Source organism: Tachysurus vachellii, chromosome 20, assembly GCF_030014155.1.
Source record: "Tachysurus vachellii isolate PV-2020 chromosome 20, HZAU_Pvac_v1, whole genome shotgun sequence".
NCBI lineage: Eukaryota > Metazoa > Chordata > Actinopteri > Siluriformes > Bagridae > Tachysurus > Tachysurus vachellii.
Genome location: NC_083479.1, coordinates 8,953,345 through 8,970,824, shown reverse-complemented (window position 1 = coordinate 8,970,824; position 17,480 = coordinate 8,953,345). Strand labels below are relative to the sequence as shown.

Sequence of the window (17,480 nt, the reverse complement as noted above, 5' to 3'; positions counted from 1 at the left end):
AATGGTTTCTCAGATCATGTAAACTTACACAGCACCTGCTAAGGTAAATATAAGTGAATGGCAAAAGAAGTTTCACCATCAATACAATAAGAGAGAGTTGGAGCGTGTGTGTGAATCTTAATCACCAGAAAAAGCCTACTACACCTAGCTGTTGTGTAACCCTATCTTCTCGAAGGGCACCCTATCATGGCTGACCTTGTGCTCTAAGCCCAACTAGGATATGCAAAATATTACTGTATTGTGTAATGTATATGTGACAAAGAAAGGCTTCTTTTACTTCTTCTTCTTCTTCTAAAATGCAAATGCTCTCATTAACATACATAAAAGTTAATTGTTGCTTAATGCCGTTAATATTAAAGCTGTGAACTGGTACATCAGTTTTTAACTTTAATACTTTAATAGCTTCTGTATCATAACAATACTAACAACAATTAATAAAGCCATAACAAATCTTTGGGGGCTGTGTTATATCTCTTTGTATATGAGTTCTTGCTTTACCTGACATCTTCAAAGAGGGATGTCACTGTTCACACATCTCATGGTCTTTCCGAGCTTCTTTAATCATGCAAAGAGCCTGTGGAAAAAAAAACGGAACAACGTGAGAAACTGTAACTTACTTTTCTCTTCTTTTTTTTTTTTTTTTTTTTTTAAAAAGGGGATAATACTCAAGAAATGAGTTAGGGAAATGTTAAATGACCTCCACACATTTGGAAGCAAACACACACACACAAATCCCCTAATTTGACTGGTAAGAAGAACATCATTCATGTGTAGAATTGTATGCCTGAGGAATTATAGTGGACCAGTTCCAGTACCAAAGTAAAAAAAAAACTCAATTACATCTCTCTCAGTACAAGCATGACCTAATTTCCTCTTATCCAAGCCTGAGAAAGAAAGAGAGAGAGAGAGAGAGAGAGAGAGAGAGCTCCTTTTGATAGAATAATAACAAACAAGAGGTCAATGGCATGTTTGCAGGAAGGTGCAGCATACAATCAATCAGAAGCTTAAAAATAGCCAAAGCTATACATATACTCAGATATACCTATATTACACAAAATACGAGTCCATATACACCCACCAGACACTTTATTAAGAACTCCTGTATACCTGCTTTTTTATTTTTTCAATGTGCAATTATCCACTTAACCATGTTGCACTGTAATGTTATAACTGTACACATACATGGCAAGAGCTTCAGTTAATGTTTACATTAAACATGAGGGAAACTTTCAAATCTCCTAGGATTTTCATGCACAGCGGCCTATAGAGTTTCCTTCTAACCTCTCACTGGAATGTTTTGTTCTTCACTATGCTGTGTAAATTCTACAGACACTTAGAGGCTATATATAAATAATTGTAGAACATTCATCTCAAGGGATTGAAGTGTTGTGGAATTCCTTTTAGCTAAAGGGGTACCTGGCTATAACGTTTGAGTGTGGGATCCTGGAATACACATTGGACCACCTGCTGGCCTCAGACATGTATTCTCAAGCTCATTTGATAGTCTGAAAGATTATATGAAACTAGGACACAATTAACTAACAGACTTTTTATATGTCTATCATATATCAGTGTAGTATTGCTGTTTTTATTGGAACAGTTTATGGACTGTTTATATATCTCATTATGCAACACTAATTTTTCAGCATATAAAATTTGATCAACTAAAAATCAGGCTGTGAACAAAGAACAGAGAGAAGTAAGTAGCAGAGTTTTGTGTGTTTATTTCAGAATGTACTCTCAATGGGATACTCATTGTTTCCCACGGAAGCAATGTGTGTGTTTGGTGCAATGGGATGAAGCAGAAAGTTGTCTGGATCATGTTCTATTCTGCTGTCACTAACTGTAATCACAGAGAACGGTAGCGTGTGGTGCCATTAGATGCTGTGCTTCAGCCAGTTGTTCTACAGTGTGTCCTCTCTCTCTCTCTCTCTCTCTCTGTGTGTGTGTGTGTGTGTGTGTGCGTATGTCTACCATGCACTTTAGCAGTCAACCCTGCTGTAGCCTTTCACGAACTTGATTTGGCCCCTTTTTCTTTCCCCGGCTGCACTTTACTCTTCTTTTTCCAACCTCCTCTCCTTTCATCACCCCTGTGTCATTTCCCCTACAGCTCTTCCATTTCCTACTGTCTTTCCTCATCTGTCACAACAGCTGGTGGAATGGAATCTTCTCCACAAAAGATGAAGATCTCGACTAGATCTCAGAGGGGAAACAGACAGACTGATCATCGTGGTAATTTGTCACAGGAATTCCTTTGTAAACTGTAAACTAAAACATTTTTTTCCATCTGGCTTAAACTGTGATCCACCAATCCAGTATAACTCTTGATTGGAATGATTTTCACAGGAATTCATAATTATATTTAAGCATAATACCCTATCACAAACCCAGCCCCATTTTTCATTTCCTTATCTCAATAGTTTATCTTTATTCACTAATCTAATTCGATGTGGGCAGGAATCAGAAGGCCTTTCTTAAAGGATTTAAATGAAAAGAAAAGTTATTCACAGCTTTATTCCTACAATAATGTCATTAAATATTTCTCTCACTGTTTCATTAGTGTCTTAGGCTGATGTGTCCTTCTGGTGTGATTAAACAACAAAAACCTGTTATAAATCGCACTATTCTGCCAGAGAGTCTCACCGAATCTCAAACAGATCATTAAAGGAGTAGTGACAAAAACAATACAAAGAAATCTGCTTATTATTGTTAGCCGAAACTACTACAATCAGTGATATTCAGTATGCCAAGGAACTAAGGTTTTTGGAATTACAGACCAGTAAAATATGCGACTGTGAAAAATGTACAATCATCATCATCATTATAATCAACAACAAGAACAACAACAACAATCTACTATCAAATTTTCCAGAATCCGAAGAACCATTTCAGGAAGCAGAGCAGATTTCAGTTGTTGTAGCTCCAAAAACTATTATAGTTCTTTTTCCATATAAGCTGCTTTTCTACAGGCATGGACCTATATATAGTAGCACAATATCCACAGTAACAAAAAAGGTATTAAAACAAAATAAATGTCCATACCAGTCATGCAAAGTCTCCGCATACGCACACATCTTCCTACTGTTGGCAAAAAAGTACAGTAGGAGCAAAGCTTTTATCGATCCATATGAGCACAAACTATTTAATTATGAAATGACATCAAATGGTTAAAATGAAACATTCCATTTAAGTTTGTGTTTTGAAATGGCTGGCACTTTGGACAATGGTTTTGAAATATCATTGGATGACTGATTGTTAAAAGTGCTCACTGAAAACGTTCATTCATGACCCATGAAAAGCTGGTGTGAGCGGTTATCTGTCTTAGACGATCGGATCAAAAGTGGACAGCGCTAAGTACAGGTCTGAATAATCCCTGAGTGACTGGATCACAAGACACATTCGACTCTGTTGAGACCTGTATTTAGTGCTGTCCATTTGTGATCTGATCATCCGAGACGGATGCTATTATCAAGTCTGAATGGGGCCAGTGTGTCAACTGAGCACAGAAACAAGGAGAGAGTTAAAAAGAAAAGAGAGGTAGAAAGACAGAGGAGAGAAAAGGTAGGTCCATGTTCATGTTTTCATCACAGCTTGCCATGTCTGCTACCTTTCCTGCAAGCCTACATGCATAACTTTGTGAAACTTGAATCACAGGCACTTAGTAGGAGGCCTATCTCCTCCTTACTGTGTAGGATGTTCTGATCTGAAGCCTGTTATTAACACACACACACACACACACACACACACACACATTACCACCTCCTACATACAGAAATGCAATAGAGCTCTAATGTAAGTCATCACATACTGAATCTGCACCCTTTCCTTCCTATCAAGGAAGAGCAAATCTGAATCCACCCAAACCATCATTATGTAACAGGGAGATAAAAAAACATAACACATTTCTAATTAGAAAATGCATCATCAGTAACAAGTCATTTGTTGTTTATGCAAAGCCTTTGCATCCCCCTTCCTTTCTCTAGCTCCATTTCAAAGGAACATGATGATCACCTAACTCAAAATTCAGCCGTCAGACTCTAGAGAAGAGAAAGAGCACAGGATAATGGGATAATGGAAATGAATGACTCCAGCAGCCCCTCCCCCGTATCTGATGGCATATTTTGTGAGAAGAATAGACTCCTGTGGAGTAATGTAGAGGGGGTTTGAGAGGAGGTCATCCCTGCCCCCTAACTCGAGTGGAGGTCAATGTTTCCCTCCAGCTCTTCATTCCTCCTCATGGTAGCACTACACTCCAGCTACAACCTTAGATCAATACGGACCTTAACCAAAAATAGCAACTCTTCAGTACACTTCTCTAAATGTTCCCTAACATCCTGTACACAGTTGCTTCACATTTAACTGCACTGAAATAAACGAATTAGCAACAGCCCTGGATATGAATCATTCAGACAGGTTTCTAAGCAGCCGGGGGAAAGCTGCAAACTCACAGTTATTATAATCCTTCCTTTTTTCGTCTAGAAGAGCCGGCTTGAAGTGATGAGTATGTATGGAGAGAAGTGATGAAATGAGAAAGGATGCAGAGAAAAACATTCTGAACTGAAAGAGGAAGAATTGCTGTGGGGGAAGATGAAGATGAGGATGGAACTGCATATTCCCACTTCTACTTCAGTTCTAGTTAGTTGAGTGCTTAGTCTTTCGTTTTGGGCTGCTTCGCTTAAGGCCCGGGGCAATGAGTGGGGTTAGAGAACTCCCTGAAGCCCAGTGGTAGAGAAGAAAGGGAGAACAGGGGGAAGACAGACAGACAGACAGAGAGAGAGAGAGAGAGAGAGAGAGAGAGAGAGAGAGAGAGAGAGAGAGTGTTCTATTGTTCTCTCAGCTGGAGTCTGTAATTCAGTGTCTGTACATTTAGTGACAGAGCAGAGACAAAGTAATGAACCCAATCAGGACACGCAAGGCTGTTTGTTATTGTGCTGAGTCATTAAAGAACATGCACACACACTGTCTCTTAATCAATCTCACGACCAGCCGTGCATATTTTTTATTATTTCATAGATGTTCAGGTAAATCTAATCTGCTTTCCTTTGTTTGGGTTCATTTAGACAGCAGTAATCCAGTTCTGAAAAACAATTCAGTTGTTGAAATGAAAAAATATGCATCCGTTGTATTGGTATTACAAAGCACAAAACTGGAACTGCAACATAGATTTTTTTTCTATTATTTTGCTGAATTGCACATTAAAGCAATGATTAGAATCATTTAACCCTTTCATGTGCAGCATCCACATTCAGTGCTGTCATGAGAAACAATAAGACAAAGGAAATCCCCTGCAAATCACCTGAAAACCTACCATACCAAGGCGTGAAAAAATTAATGCTATATAATTTTTCTTTTTTCCAAACCCCCAAACATTATATGCTTTGTTTAGCCTAGTTTTCTGCATGGAAGACCCCCAAAAGAGGTGCATGCCAACTGCACCTACTAAAATCCCCCCAAACAACATTTATCATTTCACCTCTTCTGCACACACACATACCCTCAGAGCTCACAGGTATCAGGTTTTAATGTTTTAATGCTTGTGTTCTAATGTCTTCCCTCTGTGCCGTGTTTGTGACAGCACATTTTCTTTTGTTCTATAAAATCCAAATAGGCGCAGCTACCCTTTCAAACCTGTCCCAACAGGAGCAAGCAAGTTTTTTCTCTCCTGCTCTCCTGGCCTCTCCCTCTCTCAGTCACCTGCTTTACAAATTCACATTATAAATTCATAATCCCAGCTGTTAAACATTATAACTGAAAAACGTTGTAATATAAACAGTGTGCTCATAGAGTTTTTGGAAAAACACGGTAGGTGAAAGCCAAACAGGTCTGAGAGCGTTTATTTTTGCATTTAACCTTGTTGACAGGATTAACATGAAAATAACAGAACACCCACAGAGCTGATCTTATCAGTGCTGTATATACGCAACATCAATGCCCTTCTCTGGCATCTCAAATAACATTGGTGAGATAACTCACACTAATGTTCTGCTCTTTCTCTCTTAGGCCACAACAGCTCACAATTAGCGCTGCAGTGAGGGAATGATGGTGCACCATGAAAAAGCAATGTGAAAAAGTAAAAAAAATGTCAAGCTCTTTTTCATTAACAATGCTTCTGAAAAAACAATGAAAACTCGAAACTGTGATATCAGAAAACTACTAACTGGGAGTAAATTATGTTTTCACATCTAAATCTCTGCTACACCTAGAGCCTTCAGGTCAGGTCTCCACTTCCCACATTCCTCATCAGATTCCCAGCTTGGGGAGAAAAGCCATAGAGTTGGGAGGAGTAAGAAGAGTCATTGTTCTTTGCAAAGCTTAGTGTATGGATGAGAGGAGCTATAATCCCAAAGCTGACAAGACAAGAGGGGGCTGAGGAAGGGAAGTTGGGTCAGAGAGAGAGAGAGAGAGAGAGAGAGAGTCTTGGCTTATTCACAAGAAGCCTATCAGTGGTGGTTCTGATGAATTTTTAAGCTGCATTGCCTTGTAACAGACATGTGTACCACAATGCAACCAAAACATTTCCTTCTTGATTCAAAAGGAAATGATTGAAGTGTATCTGAACGAGCTAGGTGGTAAGTGTGTGTAAGATCAGCTTATGTAGATAACATCCCAGCTTAGAAAGGCAGAGAAGGAATCCCAGAGGAGTAAAACCTACACATGCTAAAGAGGAAACTCAACGGACTAAAAAACTACACATGCAATACTGATGTATACACAGAGAAATCCCCAGTATTACAAAGTTTCATTGAAGCTTTAATAAACACTGGGGGGTTTTGCTGAGTGTATATACCACAAGAGGTACCACAATAGTTTCTACCATTAAAGATTGCTAAGGGCTATGCTGTATAATCAAGATGCATAGTACTAAAAAATGAGTCGCATATGTAGTAAACTTGTTTTGACACATTTCTAACATGTACTGCTTCAAAGCCATGTCTGCTCTCGTACACTCTCACTGACCTCTTAATTAATATCTGATGACGTAAATAGCAGCCATCTGCATCAAATCTTACCAGGATTAATATAAATTACTGGCTCACATCCTGAGCTCAGGTTACTGTGTATTTCCTTCAACTTCTCCAGTTTCCTCCCACCTCCAAAAAACATGCAAATCAGTGGAATGGCTATGCTAATTGTGTGTAAATGAGTGTGTGAACGTGTGTGTGCATGCCCTGTGAGTGACTGGCAACCCTTTCTGTATGTATTGTGGCTCTGTGGTGCCTGATCCACAGACCTGACATTAATTGAACAAATGAATTAGTGAATAAATGGATCTATGGATTATTTTTTCCTGTCAGTTGTTAGCAATATATTGTATATGTGCATGGGTCAAAAAATGGTATATAAAATATACTTGCACTGATTAGTCATGTTAAAATCCTGTGTACTAGAAACATTCAGTATAAAAAGTATTTTTAATCTAAATTCTACCTTCTACCCAAAGTCACAGAAATCAGCACTGTAGACTGGTCTTATATAGTACCTCTGATTTATATTCTTTTTGAAGGTTTAGGGTTTAACCGCAGGCTGTTCAAAGTCCGACTCATCAGTTCATCTCTTCAGTCCTGGCTTTACCTGAGATTACACTGTACAGTTTCCTGCTCCCTCAGTGCTCATACTAAACACACACACACACACACACACACACACACACACACACACGCGCACACACACATACACCATACACACATGCACTCATTAAAACCTATAGGCAATTTATATAAAATATTCAAATTTATATTAGCCAATTAACCTTCTGACTCAAGCTCAAAATCACACTTAGTGAATTTACATACAGATTACATACAGAACAATACATTATAATTGTGCAAGGCTAATGCTTATACACACTATGCTGTTGCAGTACTTAATAGAGTACTTAATCACATTTCTTCAGTAATTCAGTAGTAATTAATTAATCAGTAAAAATTCCATCCCTCAGTCAAAGCTGGGGTTAAATTGGTAGACAAGTAAACATTGAATGATCTGCATGTTAATATGAATTGTGATTTATCTCTGCTGCATGTCACTGCAACAGTGGCTTAATCTATTTCAATACCTGACCTGTGGATAGCTGCCTTGAAAGCACTGAAAATACCTGTTTAAAAATCGTCTACACACAGACACACATAGACACCCACACACACACTCATGACTAGATGGTGGTTAATAGGCAGGGATGGTGTGAAAATGGGGCTAATTTCTGTCCGCTGTTTTAGAGAGCAGAGGGGATTGTACAGTGATGGAGTGATGACATGCAGGAGAAGAGGAAAAGAAGAGGGTTGGGGGTATTTGGGGGGAGCACAGATGGCCCCTTCGGCTGTTCAGAGAGAAGGAGTTTGGCTAAGAGAACTTATCATTAACACTCTCCCACTGACACGCCTGAACAAAGCCCTGCAGCCTAAGACACATACGCACATGCAAACACACACACACACACACAGATACACAATCAAACATAGAGATGCAGTCTGAGACTCTAGAAGCTGTCTGACTGGTTTAATAAATGAATGAATGGAACAGAACTGAGATTCTAGTTTTAATACATTCATCTTTTTACGGCTTTTTTTATCCCATTTATAATCCTGATGGCCAGGTTAGGCACCATGTCTAACACACCACACAGACGAAATACAAACACTCTCATTCTAGGAGCACAAGCTTTGCTAAATGCTACAAGAGAAACTGCAGCGAGATGGAACTGGTTTTCAGCAGAGTGGTAGAGACCATGAGTGGGAAACACGCAAACACAGAGGCTTAATCACCTGCCATTATGAGTGTTTACTCAGCACACTGCAGCTCCCTGAATAGAAATAGAATTAGCGAGAGGAAAGAGGGCTAGCTTTTTAAAAGTTTTCTGCAAGTCTGCAGGTTGTGTAGGTAGTCATGTAATGACAACATGAGTAAAGCTTTCTTGAATTAAACACAAAGAAAATACTGCACAGCGAGTGATAAAGAAAAATAGAAAGCTACTAACTGTGCACAGGTTTCCTCTCATTTTATGTTGTTGAATTGTCTAATTCTATGTTAGTCTACTTTTAACAGATGCCTCACTTTTAGCAGACAAACATGCAGTTACTTGCTAAAGCAAGCTGTCGCTAAATAATTATGCTTCAGGTTCTGAGAATTGACTCAGCTCAACATTTTTAGAATCATAAAAGGCTCTTTGCAAGATATCCATCAAATATCATGTTGGGTGGTGTGGTAAACAGAAGGTACTGAATATTTTGTATGTTGTTCAGACCAAATGGTGGCAACAAAATGGTGCGAAAGCTACATGTGTTGCAGAGACCTCATTTGAGGATGTTTTTTTCTGTTTAGTTCAAATACAAATTTAGATAGAAGAGACAATTATGAAATACTGATTTAGTAGCAGATAAATGAGAAACCTTCCTCCAACCAAACAAAAATATCATGCTATGTGATAGAAGAAGTATAAAATTTCTAAACAATACTCTTTAGATACTACTACTAAATACTATTTAGAAAAGTGTTCTTCTTTCTGGGTATGTAATAAAAAAAAAATAAAAAAATAAAAAAAAAATTAAAAAAAACACTGGTCAGTTGCTAAAGAGTGTGGCTCATTCAGCACTTTTTGTTTCAATACACTAGTTATGCTGGGAATATTGCAGCAGTATGACCTGGATAATATCTCTACATTTAACAATTTAAAGGATCAAACTCAAGGTTCTGAAGCTGTGAATCAAGAGAAGAAACAATGTGGAGGAGAAGCTTAGATCCTTGCTCAATGCCTTCAATGACAAAATTCCACACATAATACCTGTGTATGTTTCTTCTTCCACTTGTGCATGTAACCATCATGAACATGTAAACTAGAATCTGCTAGTTTTTGTAAATGGCACTTAGCCAGTGCTTTTGTACACACTGTAGTAGCTTCTGAACTGTTTTTTGCTACTAGGCTCTTGTGCACAGGACAGGTATTTAGTATGACAGAAAGAGAGCGAGGGGGAGATGTTCACATGGACACACCTAATACACCTGAGGCTAGTTCTTAGAAATTCCCTCAGCTGATGGGTCGGTGTTCATACAAGCCCTGGCAAGACCAGACAAGACGGGAGGTGGGCAGGGGGGTTTAGAGGGACCATTTTAAAGAGGCGGAATGAGGGTTCTCCTGTCCTGCTGCACCTGGGTCAACATCCACTGTCGGCAAACAAAGTGTGTGTAGAAAAGAAGAAAGGAGAGGAAAAGGCGGAGAGGGAGGTGTAAGACTGCAGCTTTTGTTTTGGCCCTGGAGAACATCAGAATGTCACACACAAACAATGAACTCACACACACACACACACACCAAATGCTCCTGAAGATGGTCAAATTTTCAAAGAAAATTATAAAGAGTTCAGAAGTTAGAAGAGTAGATTCTGTACAACATTGTCTCCATAATCTACGCTGCTGTGGTTAAAAGACCGTGCGACCTTTTCTAAAATAGTAACAGCCATCGTTGGAGGCCTTTTATGACCCACACTTACAAACATTACCTGTTAAGCAGTCAGTCACTGTGGTTTTTGCTTTTGTGCTCATTTTGTATTAAGAGCTACATTTACATTTGAATCACAATAGACTCATCCTAACATCGCACTTCATTGAAACGGAGACAACAAGCTGGCTTATCTGTTTATCTATGTGTGTGTTTGAGTAAAACCCTGTATACAGTATTAAAATTGTACTATTGCTGGTATATAAACATCTCCAATGACGTAAATATACAATTTCTAACAACGTTATTGAAACGACTAGCTTACTCCGAGCCCCAGCAGATCACACTCACACATCTATATATAACCATGAATTCTACACATCATTGAGCACATACACACCACTCCCATCTCTTACCTCTTACCCACAGCAGGCACTGTGATCGAGCATGTTTCGGCCACAAACACACAATGCACACACTGTTGCTTTTCATAAACAAATTAACAGCACTCTTTTTAGCAACCCGCACTAAAACATATATACAGTACAGTCAGGAGAAATTCTGTCTTATTGGTTTACTGGTAAAGTTGTTCCGCTAACAGAGAACATTAGCAAAAAGTTTTATCATTTATTTAACAGTTTCTGAGAAGGCTTGTCTGTGCTGTGAGGGTGTAATAGAAATTTTTAGAAACATTCTAGAAATTCCACAATGTTCTTAGAATTTTTTCTCATCCAATATGGGGGAAGGGGTTATGTTACAAAAACTAAAAGAGTTGCAAGAACATTTATACTTTATGTAAAAAAAGAGACTTATTCAACATTCAGGAAACAGGAAGTCCTTCGAGTTTTGAGTAAAGTTGATCAAAGAAAAAACAGCTAGCAGAGAATGTTAGCAAAAAAAATTCAATAAATATTGGCAGTTTATATGAAGCCTGTAACGTTCCAGCAACGTTCTCTAAACCCATGATTTAATGATGTTAGTAAAAGCCAAAGTATTAGATTTAGGAAAATTATAAGCCGCTTCTGCAAATGCTATACCTGCTGAACATTTCTGAATTATCCTGCATTAGATAGTTATAATCATTTACAATAAGAGAGGAGACTTGTACTTTGTAGTTTGCATAAAAGGTATAAGGAGAAGTCCATTTCAAATTCTTAAAAAAAAACAAAAAAAAAAACATGGGCCTCGGTGGCTTTCATGACTTCCTGCCTCTTGGCTCAGGTAGCAGAATGGCGATTTTATTGAAACGTGTAATCAGGTAGCCTGACTGCAAGGCACGTGTGACAGACACACTGCAGTCCTAGTGCTGTGGGGGGTTTGTGTCAAGTTCCAGTGCAAGATCACACAAAGGATCTCCTCTGTCAGCAGGTTCCAGCCCAAAGGGGGAAGAAATGCAAAAAAAAGCAGTGCAGGGACACAAACAATAAGACTGCCTCAAAACATGTAGGCTGAGAAGTCAAGCGGCTGCCATCTTGGACTTTTCCATTGAACGATCTGATCTCTTTACTGAAATAAATGTACACAAAAGAAGCTGCTTGTTCACAGAAACACTCGTGTGTGAGTGGGTTAAATACATTTTACTCTTGGGCTGATCATTTCACACTACAGTGAGGCAGCCAAGTGGAAAAGAACCTCATCAACACTCTTCCCTCTGTACACACACACTTATAGACTCAGTTTCTCTCTTCTGTGTGCCGCCTGTGAGTGTCATTTCATCCTTTGACCTCTGTCACCAAACTGATATAGCATCTATAACAAGTAAGAGAATGGCCCATGGGTTTGTGAGCTCCTCTAACAAGCTGGTCATTGCTAATGCACTGAGTCAGTTACAAGAGGGTGTGAGAAAAATGAAGCAATTGTTGATCTGAGAACAGTATTTTGCAATTTATTACGTAATGAGGGTTATTAAGTAATAACTGTTAAAGACCTGTGGACTAAATGTTGAGGATGACCATGCATAGACAACCCAAAGATACATGAGCTTACTGTAGATTATGTCACCCTGAAACCATGAAGATGGCTTTGGACTTTTGATTATAACAGTTTTTCTCGGAATATGCTATGACAGCTTTAGTACCGCAAGTGCAACAGTGAATAATTTCCTGGTACTGCACACCTAATAACTGCACTACTGACCATACAGTTATTAAAAGAATTATTATTTATAATCGCACTATCTGGTGTCACCCACAGTAAGTTCCTTTTTTTTTTCTCTGGTTACTCTCGAGGTTTCTACCTCATATCATCTCAGGGAGTTTTATCTTGTCACCATCACCTCTGGCTTCCTCATTAGGGATAAATTGAAACATTTAAAATGTATATCCTGAATTGATATAGCTGCTTTGTGACAACATACATCATTAAAAGAGCTATACAAAGAGTTTTTTTAAGCTAATGTTTTTTTTAATCAGGTCGCCAAATGGTTAGTCACCAGAAAAGTCCAGAAATTGTTTTAGTTTCAATACACAATGTAGCAAAAGTGTTGGCACCCAAAATCTGGAACTGTTGCAGCAAAACAGCCAAATAGGACAAAGGAACAAATGTTAATACCCACTTTTATTGTCTTCACCGTGACAAACATACTGAAACTAGTCACTGTCACCCACTGTGTGTAGGTGTGAAATGCAAAGGTGATTCTGCTGAAGACAGAAGAATTGGCTACACTCTCTGTTTGGGCCAATGTAGGACTATTCAGGAATGCACTAATCCAAGCCATTATATTGGTTCATTTACAGCTCATTTACAGTGTCTGAGTGGTTTGTGTGTGTGTGTGTGTGTGTGTGTCCATTTACCTAAAACAGTTTCATAATGAATCTGAAATGTTGGCATGCAGCCAGTAAAACCAGACAAATGGCATTACACTGATGCTGGTGGAAGAATAACACAGACACACACACAAACACACAAAAAAACAACAAAATTTTCAAGATGTTTTTACTGTTCCTTTGGAAAGATATGCACTTCACACTGCACATGTCTTCTCTCAAAGCATGTAAAGAATGAGAAGAAGAAGATGAAGAAGAAGAAAAAGTGAAACACAGAGGAGTAAAAAGATGCAGAGAGAGTGAACATTAGTTATACATCGCGGGATGAAAAGGATGAAAAAACAAATTTGTAGGCCTTTTTTCAAATGTCAGATTCTTTCACCCAGAAAACGTCTCACCAGACCCCAAACCCCCTCCTCTGTGTCTCCTCCTGCTCCCCCCTCTGGGCGATTTTGCTTAAACAGCTATACACTCCTATGCTAATACTGAGGCGGGGGGACACGGCGCATTAGGAAGACACACATTAGCTTAAGAGAGGAGGAAGCAGCAGGGGAGGTCAGGAAGCCCATAACACGTGCAGCTCATTCATTCATGGAGCTGATAAAGGACGAAGGAGGAAATTTGAACAAGATAACACAAGCGTTGTGTTATTGATTTCATTTGAATGCAACATGTAATTTTTTTTTTAATATATAGTATTTTTAATCTATGAATACAAGTATCAACACGATACTTAGCCGTATGTCACGTCACTTTTTAGTTATAACTGTGGCAAAAAAGCAGTGTGAAAAACTAGGTCACTATACACACTCATACAAATGTGGCATGGTCTCTTATTGACTTCATTAAGGTGTGCTTTAGACATGTTCTGGAAATGCTACGACCCATTTAAGCAGCATCCAACCCCCTCATACACACAAACACCTACATTCACATGCTTCCACAACCACTCTCCACCCCCACCTTGTACCCTGATGTACCCATCTTCCCTTCTCCATTGGGGCAGAAAGCTGTAGTAAAGTCGCTTCAGGGTTCCTGTGCACTCAGAGCACAGCCTCCATGTTTCACAACAAACACTGCTACATTTGAAGGGTATTTCCAGTGACCTGTGTATTACAGCAGCTCGATAATGATATACTTAACCCTAAACTCAACCCAATAAGCATATATCTTTTAGTTCTTCTAGTTTAAGTGTGTTACATCACAGGGAGAACCACATATCCAAAAATTTCATTTATTCTTTCACACTATACACTCCATCCCCTTTAAGTGTTTAATGGTCGGTAAGCATCCAATATTTTCCAGTCTGTCAGGAAAAAAATCAGCTAAAAATCTATTGAACCTAACGTCAACATTTTTACTTATTGTTTTGCAAGTCACAGGGACGATTCTGAAAAAATACAACCAAATTCTCCACATAATCTATATTTGAAGAAATTGTGTTTAAATCACCAAGACAGACATCCAGACTGAGCCAAAACGAGTTGTGACTGTGATAGAAAAGAGCAGATAACACCAACCGTTTGGGATGGAAGGAGGCTGCTTGCTGAGTGTAATCTTCTCTCTATAGCATGTGTGTGTGTGTGTGGGCAAGTTTTTATATCTTTTTTAGGGACTGAAAGTCACAACAAGATGATAGTTTTGACCTTGTGAGAATAGTTGTCTATGGAAACATTTTTTTAAATAAATAGATTAAATTAAACACTAATAGTAAAATAAAACAAAACAATTTAAAAAACTGACACCTAAAAGTGCTTATTTAGGTTAAGGTTAGGTAAAATTTTATATGTTGTATGGCATCAATTATCTGCATCAGTAATTATTTTAATAGAAGGTCCCTACAAGAATAGTAAGCCAAATGTATGTGTGTGTGTCACAACACCAGGGCAACTGGAGTGTGATAAAGAGCAGACACTTTCTAAAAGCAGCTACTCAAACACAGCCAACCACTAAAACCAGAGTCAGCAGTACATACAGGCATGTACACACACAGGTTTTCTCTCTTTCACTCAAACACACGCACACACACACGCACACACACACAGAAATCGTGGCTCATTGTCTCTTAACTCTCCTCAGTGTGGAGTGGAGGAGAGGCAGCAGGTCTTTGTTTGGGTTGGCTCTCCTCCACCACACTGCACACTAAGCAATTCCATTCAGAAGTAGAGTGTGAGACAGAACATGTTTAAAGTCTAGGAGCAAGTCAGTTTCTTTCTCCTATCATTCTTTCTATCACTCTTTGTATCTCTCACGCATTCTTGTTTTCCTTCACACTCCCTGTTTCAGAATGCACTATATTAAAAAGCCTTGGCACACTTTCTGTGTTTCTTTCTCTCTTTTGTGTCTTTATAGTCGTCTTCCACACACACACACACACACACACACACACACACACACCCCACACCCCCATCTCTGTCTACCTCATTTGCTTTTCTTCATACTTTGCACTTCAAATGGCTTTATAATGGGTGTTTAAAGACAATTAAATGACAGCATATTAGTCATAAACATCGCTGTAATAAGCACTACAGTGTTGATTGTAGTGGTCAGGGACTTCCTTCGATTGTCATTCGTAAGTTGTATTAGGATCAAAAGGAAAATATCAAAATATCACTGAAATCAAATGTCCCTTTTTTCCCCCTCTGTGTGTTGGATGACTGCAGTGACGCTGCACAGCCGAGACATACATCAGCGACCTCCTGACCTCAGCAAGAGCATAGCAATGTCTCTCTCTCTGTCTCTCTACGTTCACACATTCTTCATCTTATGACCCCTGTCTTCTATTCCCACCACTTACTCTCTGTTTTTATTTCCTTCCTGATCTTTGCCTCTGTCGTCTTCCCGTTTCCTTCTCACTCCCTTCCACTTTGACTTCCTTTAACATCATCTCATCTTCCTCTTTCATCCACTCTCTTTTTAACTCTTTTCAAAGTTCAAAACAGTCTGTAAAATACGGAAAGGCCTTTTTATCGACTTTACTTTGAGAAAAAAAATGAGTCCCACACACACTGAAGGTCAGAGCAGAGCACAGCTGAGACATCAAACCAAGATATAGCCAAGATTGTGAAATGATGCAGCACACTCTCTGAGTTCTGGGACGGCTCCAGTTTTGACAGGTTCAGATAAACACAGCACTTCCAGTACATGCTCAGGAGACCAGTCACTCTCTTACAATGCAATATAAAAAGTAAGTGTGGAAGTGTGTGTGACAGAAGATGGATTTCACTCCAAGGATTCCACATATTGACTGCACACTCACAGAATCAAAGAGCATGCACACAAGAAAGAGAAAGATGAGTGTGCTCCCCCCTACTCATCTCTAACACCTCAGTCTGGTGGCAGGGGCTTTACGACCACAAGGCACTTTGGTTCAAAGAACTGCATCTCCACCCAAAACAATGCTGGCCACACACAACACACACACACACACACACACACACACACACACACACACACAAAGACACCAGTTGTCCAGCAAAGGTAGCAATCACTTGTAAGGAAGCGTCAAGAACAATGTGAAACTGTGGTTTTAAAATAACCAAATGTTTTGTATACACACACACACAGCAGAACAACACACACACACAATAGTAATAGATACAACAACAAAAAAAGGTATGAGTATAAAAGAGAGCAAAGAATCACTAAAAGACTATGCAGACTATTAAAAATCCACATATGACTTTGTGTACCTCTAAAAGTCCAAGAAATGCAGCTCCTCTGGTCTCAGACTCTCCTCTTTTATGAAAGAAAGAACTGCAGGTCTAGATCCCCAGCTGTACAGGTAAAGCAGTAGAGTCCACCATGAGCTGACATTCCTCCTGCTATTTCTCTTTTTCTATCTCCACTGTGTTACTGTTGTTACACAGCCATGTGAGGAGTAGAGTAGTCTATCCGGTAAGAGCTGGTGTGTGGAGGGTGTGTGTGTGTGTGTGTTTCCCTCTCTCTAACTCACTCACTCACTTGTTCTCTTGCTCCACCCTCCTCTCTCCACCCCCTCCTTCTCTCTCTCTCCCTCTTTCACTCCCCTTCTCCAGTCTCACCTCCTCTGGATCGAGAATCGGTTGCCAGCATGCAGTCTGGCACTTTGCCTCTGGGTCACGTGACTCCCACAGACTAAAGTTTGCATTTTTAAATTTTCTTTTCCACTGAAGTAACAAGAGAACTTTCTAAAGAAAACTAGGCACTAAAGCTCTATATCAGAGGGTACTTCCAGGAAAAGGCACACACTCACACTAGACCCAGTTCATGGATGGCTGCCTCTTTTAAAAGACCGCCCTTTTTTT

General features: G+C 39.2%; 1 protein-coding gene across 3 annotated transcripts in view; it reads right to left on the bottom strand.

Annotated features, from left to right (window-relative positions):
- Positions 1–17,167, bottom strand: part of tiam1a (TIAM Rac1 associated GEF 1a) — a 49,580-nt gene extending 32,413 nt beyond the window's left edge. Inside the window, exons 1-3 of one of the 3 annotated variants that reach the window (XM_060895338.1) lie at positions 16,887–17,166; positions 7,481–7,615; positions 499–574 (exon numbers count right to left, since the gene is read on the bottom strand). The gene's annotated coding sequence lies outside the window, so the exon portion shown is untranslated. Of the gene's footprint in view, positions 1–498; positions 575–7,480; positions 7,616–16,886 lie in introns of all 3 variants that reach the window. The other 2 variants (XM_060895339.1, XM_060895337.1) reach the window with 2 other exon arrangements.
- Positions 17,168–17,480: the final 313 nt, after the last annotated feature.